This window comes from Euprymna scolopes, chromosome 20 (genome assembly GCF_053919585.1).
Source record: "Euprymna scolopes isolate OS-2025 chromosome 20, ASM5391958v1, whole genome shotgun sequence".
Taxonomy (NCBI): domain Eukaryota; kingdom Metazoa; phylum Mollusca; class Cephalopoda; order Sepiida; family Sepiolidae; genus Euprymna; species Euprymna scolopes.
In genome coordinates, this window is record NC_136501.1 from 32,288,516 (window position 1) to 32,306,659 (window position 18,144).

At 34.2% G+C, this 18,144-nt stretch overlaps 1 protein-coding gene and 1 pseudogene across 4 annotated transcripts in view; one reads left to right on the forward strand and one right to left on the reverse strand.

Annotated features, from left to right (window-relative positions):
- LOC145241384 (uncharacterized) overlaps positions 1–18,144 on the reverse strand; it is a 366,249-nt gene that overhangs the window by 304,662 nt on the left and 43,443 nt on the right. The window lies entirely within an intron of this gene.
- On the forward strand, positions 8,989–9,126 carry LOC145241785 (U2 spliceosomal RNA; annotated as a pseudogene).

Below are 18,144 nucleotides of genomic sequence, written 5' to 3' on the forward strand. Positions count from 1 at the left end.
GCCCCTTGCCATAAAGCTAAAAAAGTGATAAGTTACCTCGAGGAAGAAGAAATAAGAGTAATGGACTGGCCAGCGCAGAGTCCGGATCTGAATCTGATAGAAAATGTTTGGAAAATGATTGGAGAAAGAGCACAGACGAGGAATCCCCAAAATCAAAATCATTTGTGGGATTTATTGAAGGAAGAGTGGGAAAAGATAAATCCTGAATTTTGCAAGAAACTAATCCAGTCTTGTGGTCGAAGATGCAGTGAGGTCATAAAGAATAAAGGGATGTTCACTAAATATTGAATGAATTTATTTTTTAAAACATTTGCATTAAAAAAAACATAAAGTTTCTATTTTGTTCCTTAACTTTTGGCCAGGATAAATCCACAGATATAATTTAAAACTAAAATATTTCTCAATATTGAATCGTAATTTTATTTACTTTTTTTTGGTACTAGTTTATACACATTGGTTCTATTTGTTTATTCTGAGTATTTCAGAAAAATCCATGCACTAATTTTTTAAATATACATAAATAATTGTAATTTTTTTTTTTTCGTTCCTTATATTATGGCCGATACTGTATATATAACATTTTCTCTTTGTAAGGAAACATCAATTTGTTGGTCACTCTTGGCTACGAATGGAAATAAAGTTGATATAAAAAAATATATTTTCGTGAAAATTATCTTTACTTTCATCATATTTGGCTTAGGGTAAAATTTTTGAGTATCAAAACCTATCTCTTTACAACCTCCTCCTTTTCATAACCTATCATACTTTCATCAATCACAGTCCATTTTCTGTAGGCTGTTTTTGAATCCAGTCAACGACGGGTACTTCTGTTAGTATATATTAGTGTAACCCGGATATAAGAGACCCCAACATCAGAAAAATGGACAGGAGAGAGATTTCTCTGGTTTCAAATTAGAGCCTGTGTTAATGTACAGTGTAACCCGGATAGAAGAGACCAGAATATATGTGTAACCTTAATATAAGATAGCTGTATGGTCCGGAGAAGAAGTCACTCATATATAAATTACACTGTGTGTGTGTGTGTGTTACACACACCCACACAAAGAGAGAGAGATAGATAAAGCCATAGAGAAATGAAGATAACAATATATATATATATATATATATATATATACACACACAGATAGATAGGGAGAGAAAGAGAAACAGAAAGACATATAGAGATATAAGAAGAGGTAGAGGTTGTAATGATTTTTATATTTCATTGGTTTTCATCGTTTAGTTAAACGTTGAGCTATTTTCTCTTATGAATGTGCCTAGAAAGGAAAAGAGATCAATGCACTGAAAGATCGTTTTAATTTCTCACCTGAGTTTTACAGGTTTGTGCAAGTCTAGCGGACATTAGAAATAAGCACATGTCCAGACGTGAGCAAGAAGTGCTTAACAAATTATTAGACATGAATTGGATCAGTATTAAAAACAAAACAGAAAACAAATCATGCATGATGCGGTAAGGCTATTGTTTAATACTTTGAGGAATGTAACTATGGACAAGCCAGAGCAAAAATCAAAAGACAAAGAAAAGTATATGCAACTCATTAATTTCTATTTCCATTAAAATGACTTTTATCGTCTAAGAAAGTTATTTTGTGAGATTTTATAAATTGGTCCTAAGCAGTTAAGCTGACATACCAAACTTTGATTCTGATTAGCCAATTTTCATTTATTATTATTATTGTACCATATAAAAGTTGGACCTGAATAGCATTTAAGCTGACATATCAAACTTTGATTCTGATTAGCCAATTTTCATTTATTATTATTATTGCACCATGTAAAAGTTGGACCTGAATAGCATTTAAGCTGACATATCAAACTTTGATTCTGACTAGCCAATTTTCATTTATTATTACTGTAGTGTGTTATGGTTCCATAATAACATACTTTGTGATCATCATCATCTTTTGATGGTAGTCAAGATGTTTTCCAGTTTATTTAGAAGTGAAAACAAATAGGTCGGTTTCTAAACGGAAGCAAGATGTTAGTGGGAGTAAATAAAAATAGGAGTGAAATGAGAGGATGGTGTACTTCCAAAAAAAAAAAAAAAAAAAAAAAAAAGAAAAGAAAAGAAAAGCAATTGAGGATGCTGGAGTCAAATCTTGGAGTATCTCTATTACCAAAGTTTACTTTTATAAAAAATAAGTAAATAAATAAAATACAGATACTACATCTTAAACCAGGTGGACCGGCTTTGGGGTATTTCTCTCCTATGATGAAAAAATGTGACACTAGGGGTAGAAAGTGGGAGCCATTGCCTCAAATGAGAAGCAATCTAGCCTGCAAATAATACCTGGGTAGCCCTGTCAGCATTCCCCGATAAAGGCACCTCAGGCGATTAACAATAAACTGGCCCCTTGTCAAAGAGAGAAAGTAAAGCCTGGGAGAGTGAACCCCCTAGAACTAGAATCAGCAACATACTGTAGTCAACAGGGAAAAGACTATTTCAGAAATGGCCTAGACTAGATTTTGATGCTAAGGGAACAAGTCTCGAGTAGGCAAAGTTAGTTGATAATCATTATTTTACAAGGATTATAAAGTCGAAGGATTTCATAAAGTCAGAATACAGTGTGATGTCATAATAGACTCTCTGTCTCGCTGGATCTGATTTGACCTGCTTTTGTTGATTTTATGTGTTGCTATATATAAACCAGTTGATAGAAGAGAATGTCGTTATGAAAATATTAAATTCTAAAATGATTGCTAACATTTTAAAAGTCTGAAAAGTAATAGAATTTCAGTGCGAATGTCTAGATCGAGGAATTTCATCAAAATATGGATTAAATGTCACCGAATTTTAAACATGTACATAAAAGGAAAGCTAATGAAACAGGTTTCAAGTCTAAATATATTTTATTGCAGACGATGTCTACATTTGTTTAGTTATCAGAGCAGAACAGTTCAAAATTTCAAATGAAATTCAAACTTGAAAGTTACACATGTCTAAAATAAAATACAGTAAAAAAGTGTGTGTGTGTATATATATATATATATATATATATATATATATATATAAACAGAAAGACTGCAAATGTAGATTTGTATACATATTTTTTTATTACAAGAAAATCAACACTTATCAAGGCTCAAAGGTTACTTGAGGATAAGGGTTAATGAGTGGTCAGTGAAACAATAGCGTAGTGATCAGCGGTGGTGGAAATTTGGGTAGAATGTGATTATTTAAGGGAGGCTCAGCAAGAACTTGTTTACATTGGACTTGAAAACGCCGATGTTGTAGTCAGTTGGAATGCAGACCCACAGTACAGAGTTCCACGGGCAGGAAGTTGTAAAAGAAACTTTGTTTATGGAATTTGTGCTTAGATTTAGACAGAAACAAAACGTGGGGGAAATTATTTACAGTGGTTATAGCTACATGAATGTTTGCTGTGAACGCATTGCAGGGGAGGGCATAGATTAGAGCGCAGTGGAGCACTTGCTGTGAAAATAACGATAGAGCAGAGAGACTTGTAGAGTCTCTTCTGTAGGAAAGAGTTTGAAAGGAAGAGAAAAGGACATCAGCTACTAGGTTTTGAAGCCAGTTTTGGAATTGTGTCAAGGCAGGAAAAGATGCTCTAAGCAGCTCCCCTCAGATGTGGCAACAGTACCCCATATTACGGACGTATTTAGATCTTATATTATTAGAAAAAGAAAGAAAAAGAATAGAGGAATTTTATTTTTTTTATTTGAGACTGCTTTGTCGGCTCAAAATCGCTACTTTAAATAGTTGAAGCATTAAATTATTATAAATATTTCTTTGATAACTTTCTTGCAAATACGAAACAAGATCTTTCTCCTTAATTCGGATGGATAAATGTAAACATCTATAATATAAATCTCCCCTGTTTGTTTAAATGTATGTATGTATATCTGCCTAAAACTTTCGACAGAGGCGACGGATTTTCACGAGATCGGTATCATTTTTAAGCTTGACCCTTCGGACGACAAATATCCAAAAATTGACTAAAAACATTAATTCCTTAATCCTCAAGTGGGCACTTTTCTACAAGGAGGGGTCGCTTTTTTCGCCCATATTTTCGAAAGTCATCACCTCTTTTCGATTGATTAGCCTTAAGTTAAACCTTCGTCACTTCCAGTTTGGTGATGGGCGCAATAGCAAAGACATCACATTTTTTTTTTCCCATTCTTTTCCTCCTTCATGGTACGGGTTCAAGCCTGCTTGCCTACCTACTACAACCTTTTTTTTTTTTTTTGCTCAACACACAACTCCAAACACCCGGGCAATTCTTGTTTGTCTGTTCACAATTTAATTAACATATACAAAAGGTACACAGTTTCACAAATTAATTTTCATAATGAAAACAGACTTATATACACTTTTATTCCAGCATAATTTCTATACATACTATTTATTCAAAAAGAAATCTACATTCAATTCAATGAGTAATCACATTTGCAGATTAAAGAAAATCTATTTTAATAATTTTCTCCATGTTAATAATTGTTGTAACAGAACCGTTTTAATTGTTCTATTTAGAAATATCATTTAAAGTTGATTTAATTTATTTTTATTTTATATAATTTAATTCATTTTCAATTATTAATAGCTAACGGCAGTTGCGTTTAAAACCAGTAGTAAGCTATGAGAGTTATTTCCCCTTTAAGTATTATTTCGCATTTAATTTTCATAGACCAAGATGGGTGGGTTTTATGCTTCCCTAAATCCAACGTGATCTCTTATCATAACGAGTTAGGATATTCAGTGTATCTTAAATAGTATGTGACTAATCCCTCTGCCCGGCAATATGTTTCAACTGGGCAATGCTGGATATACACAGCTAGTTTCGATAAAAAAATTTTTTTTTCTTTTTTTTACATATGGAGGTCACCACTTATCAAGGCCCGGAAGCCAGTCAGAGGTAAGGGTTATTGTGTGTACAGTAATCAATGGGATAGTATCGTAGTAAGCGTTAGTATTGGAGATTTGATAAAGTGTCTTACTTAAGGGGGCGATTCATCAGGAATTTGTTTATGTTGGACTTGAAGACATCCAAGTTGTAGTCAGGTGGGAAACAGGCAAACGGAAGAGAGTTCCACAGGCATACACTTCTAAGAAAGAAGCTTTGTTCATGGAATCTACGTTTTGATTTAGGCACAGATAAAGAGTGGGGAAAATTACTGACAGTGATTGCAGCTAGACGGGTGTTTTTCGTGAAAGATTGGTGAGGGGGGACCAGATATTGGAGCTTGGAAGTCAGCATAGCGGATAAAGTACTTGGTAATTATTCTTGAAATGTGAGCAGAAAGAAAGGAACGGAAAGAAAATCAATTTGCCTTTTCAATTTAAACTAATGGGGGTACCTGGCATTGCCTGGGTGTATGGAGGTGGGAGAATAAAAAAAAATGGTAGTAGCGAGGGGGGGGATCAAAACAACCGTAGACAGTTTGGGTGAAGAGAGGAGTAAAAAAAAAAAAAAAAAAAAAAGTGGTAGTAGGCAGGCAGGTTCGAACCTGTAACAAAAAAAAAAAGTAACATCGTAGCCGACGTCTCCATCGCGCAACCGGAAGTCAGGAGCATTAAATGTAGTCAATCCAACGGTGATAATGACATGCAAAAATGTCGGCAAAAAAAAAAAAAACGACCCCTCCTTATACAAAACTGCCCAGTTGAGGGTGAAGGAATGAATGTTTTTGGCCAATTTTTCAATATTTGTCGTCTGAAAGATTGAGCTTAAAAATGATACTGATCGCATGTGTCGAAAGTTTTTGTAAGAAATACAAACACACACACACACACACACTTTGCCTTTTATATATTAGATTTTGAAATAGATCGCAACTTGTTGAAAATCAGTAGCTATTGAGAAAAATGTATCACTCGCTCTCTTGGGCAACGCTGGATAGCCCTACAAGCTAAAAATAATAAATATTTCATTCATAAGTTTGTTGTAAAACAAAAAATAACATTTTGGTAATTTCAAAACTGATTTATTCATATTATTTGGATTATTCAGACTACTGTTTTTCTCATCTTTGGTGTTATTCGCACAACGTTTCGGTCAATGTAACCTCCGACCTTCTTCAGGTGATTCTCAGCATAGTGGATAAAGTACTTGGTAAAATTCAGTTGTAAGTTACAGTTTTCTGGAGTTTGAAGGTTCAATCCTCAGTGCAGGCGACATTCAAAACACAATTATAAATTACTTTGGATTTCTACCCAGTCATGGCTGATGGAACGAGAACATGTTATTCCCATGGATTGAAATTCTGTGCATTCTTTAATTCAACAGAATGATTTCTAAATTTGATAAGATAAACCCGAAACGTTGACTAAAACATGCAAATAACACTCACGACGAGAACAGTAGTCCGAATAATCAAAATAATATGAATTAGCAATCCTCATCTCAAAAATTCAAAAGTAAAATTTATTTATATTTTAAATATGACCGTAAAAGAAAAAAAGAAAAATAATCAATTGAAATAGGACGTTTTCACATTATTGTCTTTCTTTTTTTTTTTTTTTAATTACAGGGGCAGTCACCATTTATCAAGGCCCTAAGACCACTCAAGGTTAAGGGTTAATGTGTGTACAGTGATAGACATTGTGTAGAAATTGACTACTTAAGGTGACGACACAACAAGAATTTGCATTACATCAGACTTGAAGATGACCATGTTGTAGTCAGCCGGAAAGCAGGTTAGTGGAACAGAGTTCTACAGTTAAGCAGTTCTAGCAAAGAACATTTGTTTCTGAAACTTGCTTTTAGATTAAGGCACAGATAGAGAGTGGGGGAAATTGTTGTAGGCAGGGGAGTGCATTTTGTGAAAGTTTCACATAGGGGGATCAGAAATTGAAGCTTTAACGAGCACTTCCCATGAAAATAATGATCGAGCAAAGCCAGGCTTGCAACGTCTCTTTTGTGGGAAAGAGGTTACAGAGAGGAGAAGAGGGCATCACCAAGCAGATTTTGAATTCTGTCAAGGCAGGATAGGATGCTTTAAGTGGTTCCTCTCCACATGTGGCAACAGTACTCCATTTTAGGACGTATTTGGCTCTTAAAGGATTGCATTAGGAATGAGATACTTTCTGGAGCAGTAGAATGATGCAACCATTTTCCAACGACCTTGGCAACTGATTCGATATAAGTCCTCTATTTCGAGTCAGGAGTGAAGGTCAGTCCAAGACGCTTGTTAAAGCATGGTGCTTCTTTGAGACTAGAGCCATTCATATCAATTGAGGCCAGATGGGGATCAGAGCGTTGGTGGTAAAAAGATGGATCCAACTTTCACTTTTATTCGTTTAGATATGCCAAGGATGTTAAAAGACAAGAATGGCATCTTAATTTCTAGTATAGAAATAATTCTGAATACTATTTTCAAATCTAATACTAAACCACCTACTTGTTGGTAGGTTATAAATTAATGAATATAATTCATTGTTATGTCATGCTGTGGCTTTCGGTGGGAGTGGACAAGTAAATAAGATGAAAAAAGATAGCTGTAAATAACAGAAATCAGTCAAGATGGCCGTCGTCGTCGTCGTCGTCCTATGATTACAGCCTTTCCTTTTGTTGTTTATATGAATGTGTGGTCAAAAGCTGGCCCACTTTTTTTTTCTTTCAAGCAATGGAACTCTTATCACAAACAGTTGGACCATTGGTAAGTCAAAATGTATCATTTCAAGTGGACAATCCCTTTCAGCCAATGTCCTGGATTATAAATGACTAATGAAGAGGAGGGTTTGGATTTTCTATTTACAATCCTTCATTTTGAATGGTCACAGCAAGAAATGTATTACATATAGTAAATCCTATTTAATTAATTGGAATGTTTGAGATGAGTATTATTTATTCATTTATTTATTGCAGACTATTATCCTCATCGTTTGTGAAACAACAACAAAAAGATGAGGATAACAGTTCGCAATAAATAAATTAATACTAAATCCATCATATAATTCAATATTTTGAGTGACATGAAATCCTTGTTACACAATAACAAAAAAAACAAAAAAAAAACAAAAAACAATAGAGGAACAATTATCAAAATAAAGCTTCCTCACACGTCACATCATTTAGTGATATGAAAATGACACAGTCAAATCTTGGTATTATACCACTTTTGCTCGGCAAAATTATGCCACCCCATAATATCGCTACTATGTCACTGTTGTGTATGTTGTGATATCAAAATTTTCATTTTTTTTTTTTAATCATCCATTTTTTAGATTTAGTCCACGGGCGTTTATATTTGAGAAAATAAGTCGGTTTTTACAAACCCTTGTTACTATGTCACTTTTGCTCGGTCTTGACGGGTGGTATAGTAGCAAGATTTGATTGTATTACAGTTCTGAATTTTTAGCCGCGTGCAAGCGACTCTATAAGTCACTCCGTCAGTCTGTCCGTAACACTTTTGTGCTTGGCCTTTTTGGTTAAGATCAAAGGTCTGTTGTTAATACATGCTGTTCTTAGCTTTTTAAGCTTTTTAAGCTTTTTCTTGGCCTTTTAATGCCATCCCATAAGCTGGCGAGTTGATGTTTTAAGTAGGTCCTGGTAAGAATGTAGGCGGTTGTTGTAATATGATAGCGATTCTAGAATAGTTATACCTAATAAAGTACTTGTTTTTACAAGTCTTGCTTAGTTCAGCAAAGACCCCATTTTTTTCCCCCAATCCCCCTTACTGGCCTTAGTGCCTAAGTGCTTTCGGACCCCAAATGAGGCCTTGGCAGTAGATAATGCCAAGGCCGGGGCCGAAAGGCTAAATAAAGCTTTTCTTGGCTTTTTGGCCAAGATCAAAGTGTAGTATCCGTTCCGGCAGATACTGCAAGTAAAGACCATATGTGGGGGAAACCCCACAGACAAGACCTTGGTCAATGTAGGGGCAACCCTTCATACCAATTGTCACTATCCAGCTCCCCTACTCCCCGGGGAGTTGGCCCCCATTTCCCTTCACTCCTCACATTAAAAATCGGCCTTGTGCCTAATTTTCTCGGTAGGGGAGCAAATAAATACCCTTTTCTTGGCCTTTTGGCCATGATCAAAGTGTAGTATCTGTTCTTACTACATGCTGTACTTATGTTTGTAACTTTGTGATATAAAGTGGGGGATCAGTTTTCTGTATTAATTTGATGTAAAATGATCACCCACTTTACAACCAGTCAGTCTCAAAGCCATTCAAGTCATTCTCCAGATCATTCAAGTTGTTTTTGAAGGATTCCAGTTAATTTTTAAGCATTCAATTCATCCTTAAGTTCATTAAAGTCATTCTAAGTCATTTACTTTTTATTTATTTAAGCCATTTCAGCCCATTTTTCGGTCATTTTAGTTTATCTTTAAGAATTTCATGTCAATCCTACATTCACGCATTCATTAATTACATGAGAGCATGCGACTAATGGCTATTGGCCTTGTTAGGATGAGGAATGATTGCTCCTATTATTTGAATTAATTGGACTACTGTTCTCATCTTGAGTGTTATTTGCACAATGTTTCGGTCGATATAACCTCCAACCTTCTTCAGCTCTATAAGTCGCCATGTTTGATATTTAGAAAACACTCAAGATGAGAACAGAAGTCCGATTAATCCAAACAATACGAAAATAATAATATCCATACAGACCTTCTCGATATGTGCGCGTCAATGAAAGTTGATGAACCTGATTTCTTTTTTTCTATTATTGTACTCGCAACGAGGCTTGACGTTGCCCAGAATTTTTCAATTATCGATTTTCGATACTTATCAGATGTATTCTGATGCAAAACCTATTTAAGAACACTCCCAGGTGCAAAAAGTACATTTGCATGAAATTTAATAAAAATCGTCCCAGCTGTTTTGAAGTCCACAGGGAATGAAATTGAAGTAACACACACTCGAAGTTCCTTTTATACATAAGTAAAGATTACTTGTTCTTTTTTTATTTATTGTTGCTAATTGGAATTCATTATTGAGATGAGTATTATTTATTAATTTATTTATTGCGGACTATTATCCTCATCTTTCTTAGATGTTGTTTCACGACGTTTCGGCCAACTATTCCTCTGGCCTTCGTCAGGTGGTAACCGCGATGGGATAGGGGGCCGTGGCGCAGTGGATAGAAACGTTGAATCTCTATGGCTCCAGGTGAGAATTGTCTTAAGATAGCGGTTTCAATCCTACCCAAAGCCGGCCAGAGGCGAACTTGGCCAAAAATGTGGTGAGACAACAACTATGGATGGTAGTGATTGCTGAGAATGCAGTTAGGAGATTCGGAGTTCCTATCATGTCGTGTTACCACCTGACAAAGACCAGAGGAATAGTTGGCAGAAACATTGTGAAACAACATCTAAGAAAGATGAGAATAATAGTCCGCAATAAATAAAGACATTAATAAAGATTACTTGTTCTTTTTTATTTAGTGTTGCTAGTCTTTTAAGTAAATAAATCGATTTTAGGACCATTATTTTGCTGTATTACTTTTTGGTAAGAGTAGAAAAGCTTTTGGATCACCATGTACTTTTCGCAAGAGTAACAAGACTTTCGGACCACCTTGTACGAACGAAATTGCAATAACATTTTTTGCTGGTCTAAATTAGATTATTTTATGAATAGTACATGTAATTTCCCAGATAAAATTGCATTCATTAATATGTTATCTATTTCAGAGGAGAAAAAGGGGTCTTAAAATTAAAATATATTCTGAATAATATGAGAAATTAATAAAATAGAAACTCATTTTATTAACTTTAGTAAATCTTGTTTTATACAGACCTAAACGGATTTAAATATTTAAGTTGCAGGAGCTTAGGCTATAATGCATAAATAGACCAACAAAAGAGACTGCATAATTTTAGGCATTAGATTATTTTTAAAATTAAAATTAGCAGGGCGACTTGATTTTGCCTGGAGCAAAAGTCTAATATCGCTATAAAAACTGTTATCTTTCTACCTCTCTCTGTTTGTTTCTCTATCTTTCTCTTTTTCCCCTCCTTTGTTGTTTCTCTCTCGCACAGCAACACCCTCTGTCATCTCCACCAAGCCCATTTCTCTCCATATATACACACACACAAAACTTATTTATATAATAGATTCCTCGACAAATAAGTCTGCATTTTTTTTTTTTTACAAATCTGTACAGAACATCACTGAAAAACTGCCCCCATGATCCAGAGAATTAATTTTTTTTTCTAAATTTAAGATATTATTCATTTAGGGCAATGCTGATCAAGAATATACAGACATTGTGGTTCTTTGTTTTGCAGTTTTTAACTTTCAGCTGGACATATAAACATACATAGACACAGACAACTGCCCTTTATATAATAGAAGTAGTAACAAATTAAATTGTCAGATTGTTATTCAAAGAAATTCACAGATTTAAACCAAAGAACACATCTCTTCATCAGAATTATCCTGAAAGATGAAGAATTACTAGCATTAGTACTTAGATTTATTTGGACCACAAATACATCATTTTTTTTTTTTAAATTGTTTTTATCATTTACATCGTTTCATCCATTGTACAAATAGACATCTTCAGGAGTTAATAAAAATTAATGATATAGTAAGAACATCAAATTTAGTTAGTTTGCAGCGATCTGTGGGACATACAAAAATACATATATTTTAAAAAAATGTTTGCATTACTTTTTCATCCCAAACAAGGCACATTGCCACTTTGATGTAGGGGGCTACTATCAGGGACATAAGCTACAGGGGTATTATGTGGGGAGTTGGGCAGCAAGATGTCGGTTCATGTTACACTTGAACTTCTGCATGTTAGTACAGTTGGGGAAGCAGGAACTCCAAAGGGAATTCCAAAGTCTAGCAGTTCTGGGGAAGAAACTACTGGAGTAGAAGGGTCACTTACATCTAGGGATCTAAACTGTGAAGGGGTGGGATGTTGCTGCTTGTAGGGTTTGTCGGGGGGGGGGGTATTTACGTCGAGGGGGTACAAGTGCTTGCAGAACAGGCAGAGGGATGCTACACTTCGTCGATGGGACAGATATAAATAAGTAAATAAAAATAATCACAATTGTGCTTTGTTTTACAGGGATGATTTTTTTTTTTTTTTTGCATTTTAAGCACATCACAACTTCTTAAGATCACTTAGACTATGCAAGCAGGCTGCCTGGTATTGGCCAGTCATAAAATACGCTTAAATATATGTTAATTTACGCAAATTTCGGATTTTTTATCATAAAGCCAATACTATATTAATTATTATATTATACCCAATACATAGTAGCCATTTAAAAAAGAAAAAACATCTATGACTTGGGTGCCATCAGCTAGAATCGAAACCAAAACATATAGTACTCCAGCCTTAGTTATTTCCATTACAGCTATCGTCAAATGGATAAGAAATAGTTAACAATTAAACGACAATATAAATTTATATATTTGCACATGTGTACAAGAGCACTTTAAGTCGAAATGTGCCTACCACGTTGTAATTTTTTTCAATTTTTATCCCTTAGCAGCTATTTTTAACGGCTTAAGAACAAACTGAATTTGTTCCACAGGTCCAAATTTTTTATATATCAAGTTTCAAGTTTGTAGACCAAAAATTGACAGGGGAGTTTGGTAGAAACCATTTCTCGAACAGACAGACAAGGTCACTTTTTAGATAGATAGATAGATAGAGTCTTGGCAAGATTTTTTATGTAAACAAGTGGAGTGGTTGCTGAGGGTTAATGCAATTTTAGTTAAAAATTTTGGTGCTAGTGCAGAGAGTGATCCGCGCTATTTTTTAAATCGTATTTCCAAGTTTAATTAAAGTTTTATGATATGTTTTTTTATTCAATTGTAAGGTTGAAGTATAGAATAGATACAAAACACCCTCCCCTCCACATGTTAAGAATGGCTTTTTAAATAATAACGTTATTATTTATGTCCGGATCACTCTCTGCACTAGTACCAAAATTTTATTCCATCTCTATTTTATTTATTTATTTTTTGTAGCGGTCTCTTGTGTAATTTCGATGCTATTAATATACATTCTGTATTTTTTGTGTAATTAATGGTTCTATGTTTTAATATGATTTCTATTCTCTCTTCTCACACTCCGAAGAGAAAGTATGTGCTTTGTTTCCCCCTTCCCTGCATTCGTTGGTAATCAGCACACCACCCCATCTATTAGCCTGCTGATTTGGTTTCTGATGGTTCTGAGCTTCTAATTATTTAGAAATTTAAAGTTGAAAAAAAAAAAAAAAAAAAAAAATTAGAAGTATTTATGCTATTTATAAAAACAGGAAACAATCATTTAAAAATTCCCAGGCAACGCCAAGTAGGTACAGCTAACATTATATATATATATATCTGTAGAAATATATTTTCTTATACCAATCCTTATTTAAGAAGCTGACCGTAATTACAGAGCAATATAGTGCATAAATGACAAAAAACTATTCCAAAATTCATGATGTTAACCATCTTATTTATTTCCTTGTCAAGAATTGTAAATGTCAACTGAATTAAAGGAATAAATAATAAGATGGTCAACATGATGAATTTTGGAATATAGATTTTGTCATTTATTCACTATATAAGATTATCAAAATATATATCAGTTAAGCCAGACAGTCTTCCACATTTCATCCCTGTAGAGAATCATCTGGCTAAAATTTTAGCCTAACAATTCTCTATGGGGATGAAATACAGAAAAAGAGTTTGTGTAACTTAATTGCCATATATTTTCATAACTTACTACCAAGCTTTACTTACAAGTTCTACTCACGTACCGAGTACTGTTGAAGTAAATATTGAAAATCATTACATAAAATATTATATCTCCTTATAACATTTTATGCGGACACATAAAATATACATGTCAGCCATAAAAGGAAGTGAAAAAAAGAAAGAGCAGCAACAAATAAAAGAAATTGGAGGGGCGTGAAAATTCTAAATGAGGGATTAGATTGGTATTTTAAAACCTGTCTTACGAGACAATCAAGTCAAAAGACAAGATAGTGCCTCGTCACACAATCTGTCAATCGAAAAAATTTTCATAAGTGAACAATTGCTATTTTGAATGTTGTCGGTTATGATGATTATATCAGCCAATAAAAGCGATAGTCATCATCATCAGTTTGACGTACGTTTTACATGCTGGTATGTGTTGAACAGTATCTCTAGCCAGGTTTTTATTTATCCCTCCTTCTCTCTTTTTTTTTACACAGGCATCACCACATTATCAAGGCCAAGAGGCCACTCAAGGATAAGGGTTAAAGAGTGTACAGTAGAAATTGGACAATATAGTAATCATTAGTAATGAAAATTCGTAAAATTTGATAACTTATATGGAACGGCTCATCAAGAACTTATTTACGTTAGACTTGAACACAACCATATTGTAGTCAGCCAGAAAGCAGGAAAATGGAAGACAATTCCACAGGTGTGCAGTTCTAAGAAAGAAGCTTTGTTCATGGAATCTACGTTTAGGTTTAGGCACAGATAAAGAGTGGGCGGAATTATTGATAGTGTTTTCAGCTGGACAAGTGTTTCTTGTGAAAGTTAGACTGAAGCTCAGTCGAACACTTTCCATGAAAATAACGATAAAGCAGAGACAAACTTGCAACATCTCTTCTGTGAGATAGAGGTTGCAGGGAAGAGAAAAGGACATCTCCTACGAGGCTACGAAGTCTATTTTGAACTCTATCAAGGCAGGACAAGTCCTTTCTAGCAGCTCCTGCCCAGATGTAGCAACAGTATTCCATCCTTGGACGTACCTGGCTCTTATATAGATATAGAATTGCATCAGCAGTGAGATATCTACCGGATCGATAGAAAGATCCCACCATTTTTCCAGCGGCCTTGGCAACAGATTTGATGTACGTGTTCCATTTAAGATCAGGAGTAATGGTCAAGCCCAGAAGCTTGTCAAAACTTGAGGCCTCCTGAAGACAAGAGCCATTCATTTCAATTGATGCCAGATGTGGATCAGAATGTTGATGATGTAAAGAGAGAAGCTTGGTTTTAGATGCATTAAAAGTAACCAGCCAAGTCCATCCTTATCGCTTCCCATGTTTTCCTTACCCTCCCCTCTTGTGATTTGAATCAGCTACTTCGATTGTTTCACATCTTCTCTTAACCATTCTTTCAATGTGACCATACACATATAATCTCCTGTTCCGCACACATCTCGCTCTACTGTTAAGATTTAATCTTCCTCTGAAGTCAGCATATTTAAGTCTGTTTGTAAGACTTATATTACACATCCATCATATCATCCTCATATCATTTCTCTTCATGCAACGCATGTCCTCGACTCTCACCGGCCAGGTTTCACTTCCATACGTCATCACACTCTATACCCATGCTTGATAGACTCTTCCCTTGATTTACAGTGGTAATACTATGCTGGTTAGTAATGGCAGTAGTTCTCTGATCTTATTCCACCCACTCCTAATTTTTCTGATTATATTATTATTTGTTAGCTGTTCATAGTCAAAATAAATGAAATGAAAGAAAAATGCATTTTTTTTTTTTAAATAAATGAGGTGTAAAAATTAAACATTATTAAGAAAAGAGGATTAATAATACCATGTGAGAATGACTGCCGTTTATATCATGCCAAGAAAACAACAATGTAATTATTATTTACCTACTATTGAATAATATAACTAATTTTAAGTAAAACAAGTGAAGCATGCATGGTCCCCCGTGAGTACACAGTGAACAAGGCATGGAAAAAATTACTAAGTTCAGCATTGCCCCCCCCCCATTTAGCCCCCAGGGGATGTCAAATCCTGGTGAAAATGAACAAACTGTGCAGTTTTAGCCCCCAAAGTCCCCAAAGCCTTAACATATTTAAATTCGAGTTCAGCACCATGCAAAACTGCTAAATAGACATACATAGAAAATTTGGGACAAATATGGTAAAATAGTCCCAAAAATGGAGTGTTTTTATTAGCCCTAAAAGAGCCCCTGGGGCACATCCAGAGTTATCGCGAAGCATAGACAAACAAAATTATATAGAAATCAGTTAGTTACAACTTTTCAGAAAGTTTTATAAAAATCCAAGGCATCAATCTTTTTTTAATAAGCACAAAAGTATCAATTTTAGCCATTTTAACCCAAAAGGCACCGGGGGGGGGGGGGGACTGGAGTTTTCCCGAGAATTCCGTTCTGTTACTTTTATTACTTATATCATGTTTAATGTTTGTACAAAATTTTTAAAATCAGACACAGATAATAAAACAATATTGAAATTATTTTATTAATTTTATAAATAGTTGGTATTGCTTAAGGTACAAACTAAAAATACATCTCTCCTGAAATTCTTCTATCTGCAACAGAAAAATGTCTTATACTTTGAAACACAGACTCTAAAATGCACTTGTGATTCCAATAGCTACGCATAATTCTTAGATGTGGACGTTAAAGTCAGAGGGTGAGCACAGGTTCTCTTTATTCAAAAATGATTATTTGAGAACTATGTTCGGCAAAGCTCATCTGGATAACTGTAGGATAACCCAAACTAAAAATAAAGCTTTTGGGTTTTGAAATAACATCAAGTCTATCAAAAAAAAAGAAAAGAAAAATGGACCGATTTGGCCACGTTGTCCGAAACAATGTATTCAGTGCATTCAGGAATGGATTTCCCAGTAAAAGACTTTGTGGTCAGACTCCAAAACGCTGCACTGATTAGATCCACAGTGATGTAGAGCTTCCTTTGTTAATGATGGAAAAAATGGCAAAGCATCAAATGATATGGAAGGATACCCAGAAAGTGTACAAAGATCCTCTAAGCATCATGCAATAAAGTAAAAAACAAGTTTTTATTTATTTATTTTTTTAATCTGCCTTGATTAAAGAGAAATATTGTACGTACGTTTTTTCCTAAACTTGTTCCCAGCAGTAGGTGGGCTTTCACTTTAATGTTTTATTTAAAGAAAACAAAATCTTCAAACAAATTTCATTTTGTTTAAAAGTAATTTACTTTTTTATATTAGTCACTTTCAAAAAATCTTTGAAATAAATAGTTTTGGTTGCAAAATAGGAGCAATAACAGGTTTTCATGAGTTTTTAACCAAGTCATTTCTAAGTATGTGTATATGTATCTCTCTCTCTCTCTCTCTCTCTCTCTCTCTGCATATATAAATTTTTTTATTTCATAAAAAAGTTATCACTTATCAAGGTTCGAAGGCCACTCGAGGATAAGTGTTAATGAATGTTCAGTTGGTAGTTTAGTAATCGTTAATGGTGTAGATTGGGTAGAATTTGATTACTTATGGGGACGGCTCAACAAGAACTTGTTTACATTGGACTTGAAGGCTATCGTATTGTAATCATCTGGGAAGCAGGCCAGTGGAACACTGTTCCACAGGCGGGCAGTTCTAAGAAAGAAACTTTGTTCATGGAATCTGCATTTAGATTAAAACATAGATTGAAAGTGGGGGAAATTGTTGATAGTAGTTGAAGCTAGGCAAGTGTTTTTGTGAAAGTTTCCCAAGAGGAATCATAGATTGATGCTCAGAAGAGCACTTGTCATAAAAATAATGATAGAGCAGATATATATATATATATATATATATATATATATATATATATATATATATATATATATATACAGAGAGAAATAGAGAGTATGTTTATTATACAAACATTATTCATTACATATGTGCATCCATGTTTCAGTGGAATCTCAATTTAGAGAGACCCACCACATCAGACCAAAAAAAAAAAAAAAAAAAAGACGCAACACTGAAACGAAAACTAAGGTTCATTCATTTTGTATATAAAAAAAATAACTGAGTGTGACTTCAACTCTGGAAAAAAGAAGGAGGGGATTTTTAGTTTATGCATGCAGGTAACTGGGGGTTAAGGAAAACATGTATGCACATATGTAGTCAATAATGTTTGGATAATAAATATATTATATACCTGCTCGGTCCTCCCATGGAACATTCTTTAATAAACACATGGATTTCAGTGGATCTACATCTAGGAAACCAAACTATGCAACCATTATATATATATATATATATATATATATATATATATATATATATATATATATCGTGTATCACATTTCTTTAGATATTTAAGTATCTCTTCATGGGACAACGCTGAAAAAATGATTTTTTGACACAATGAAAAATAGTCTGTCTGCAGCATATATAACAGAGTTAATTTATTTTCCCATCAAAATAACTCAAAATATAGCCATTAAAAGCTAAATACCTG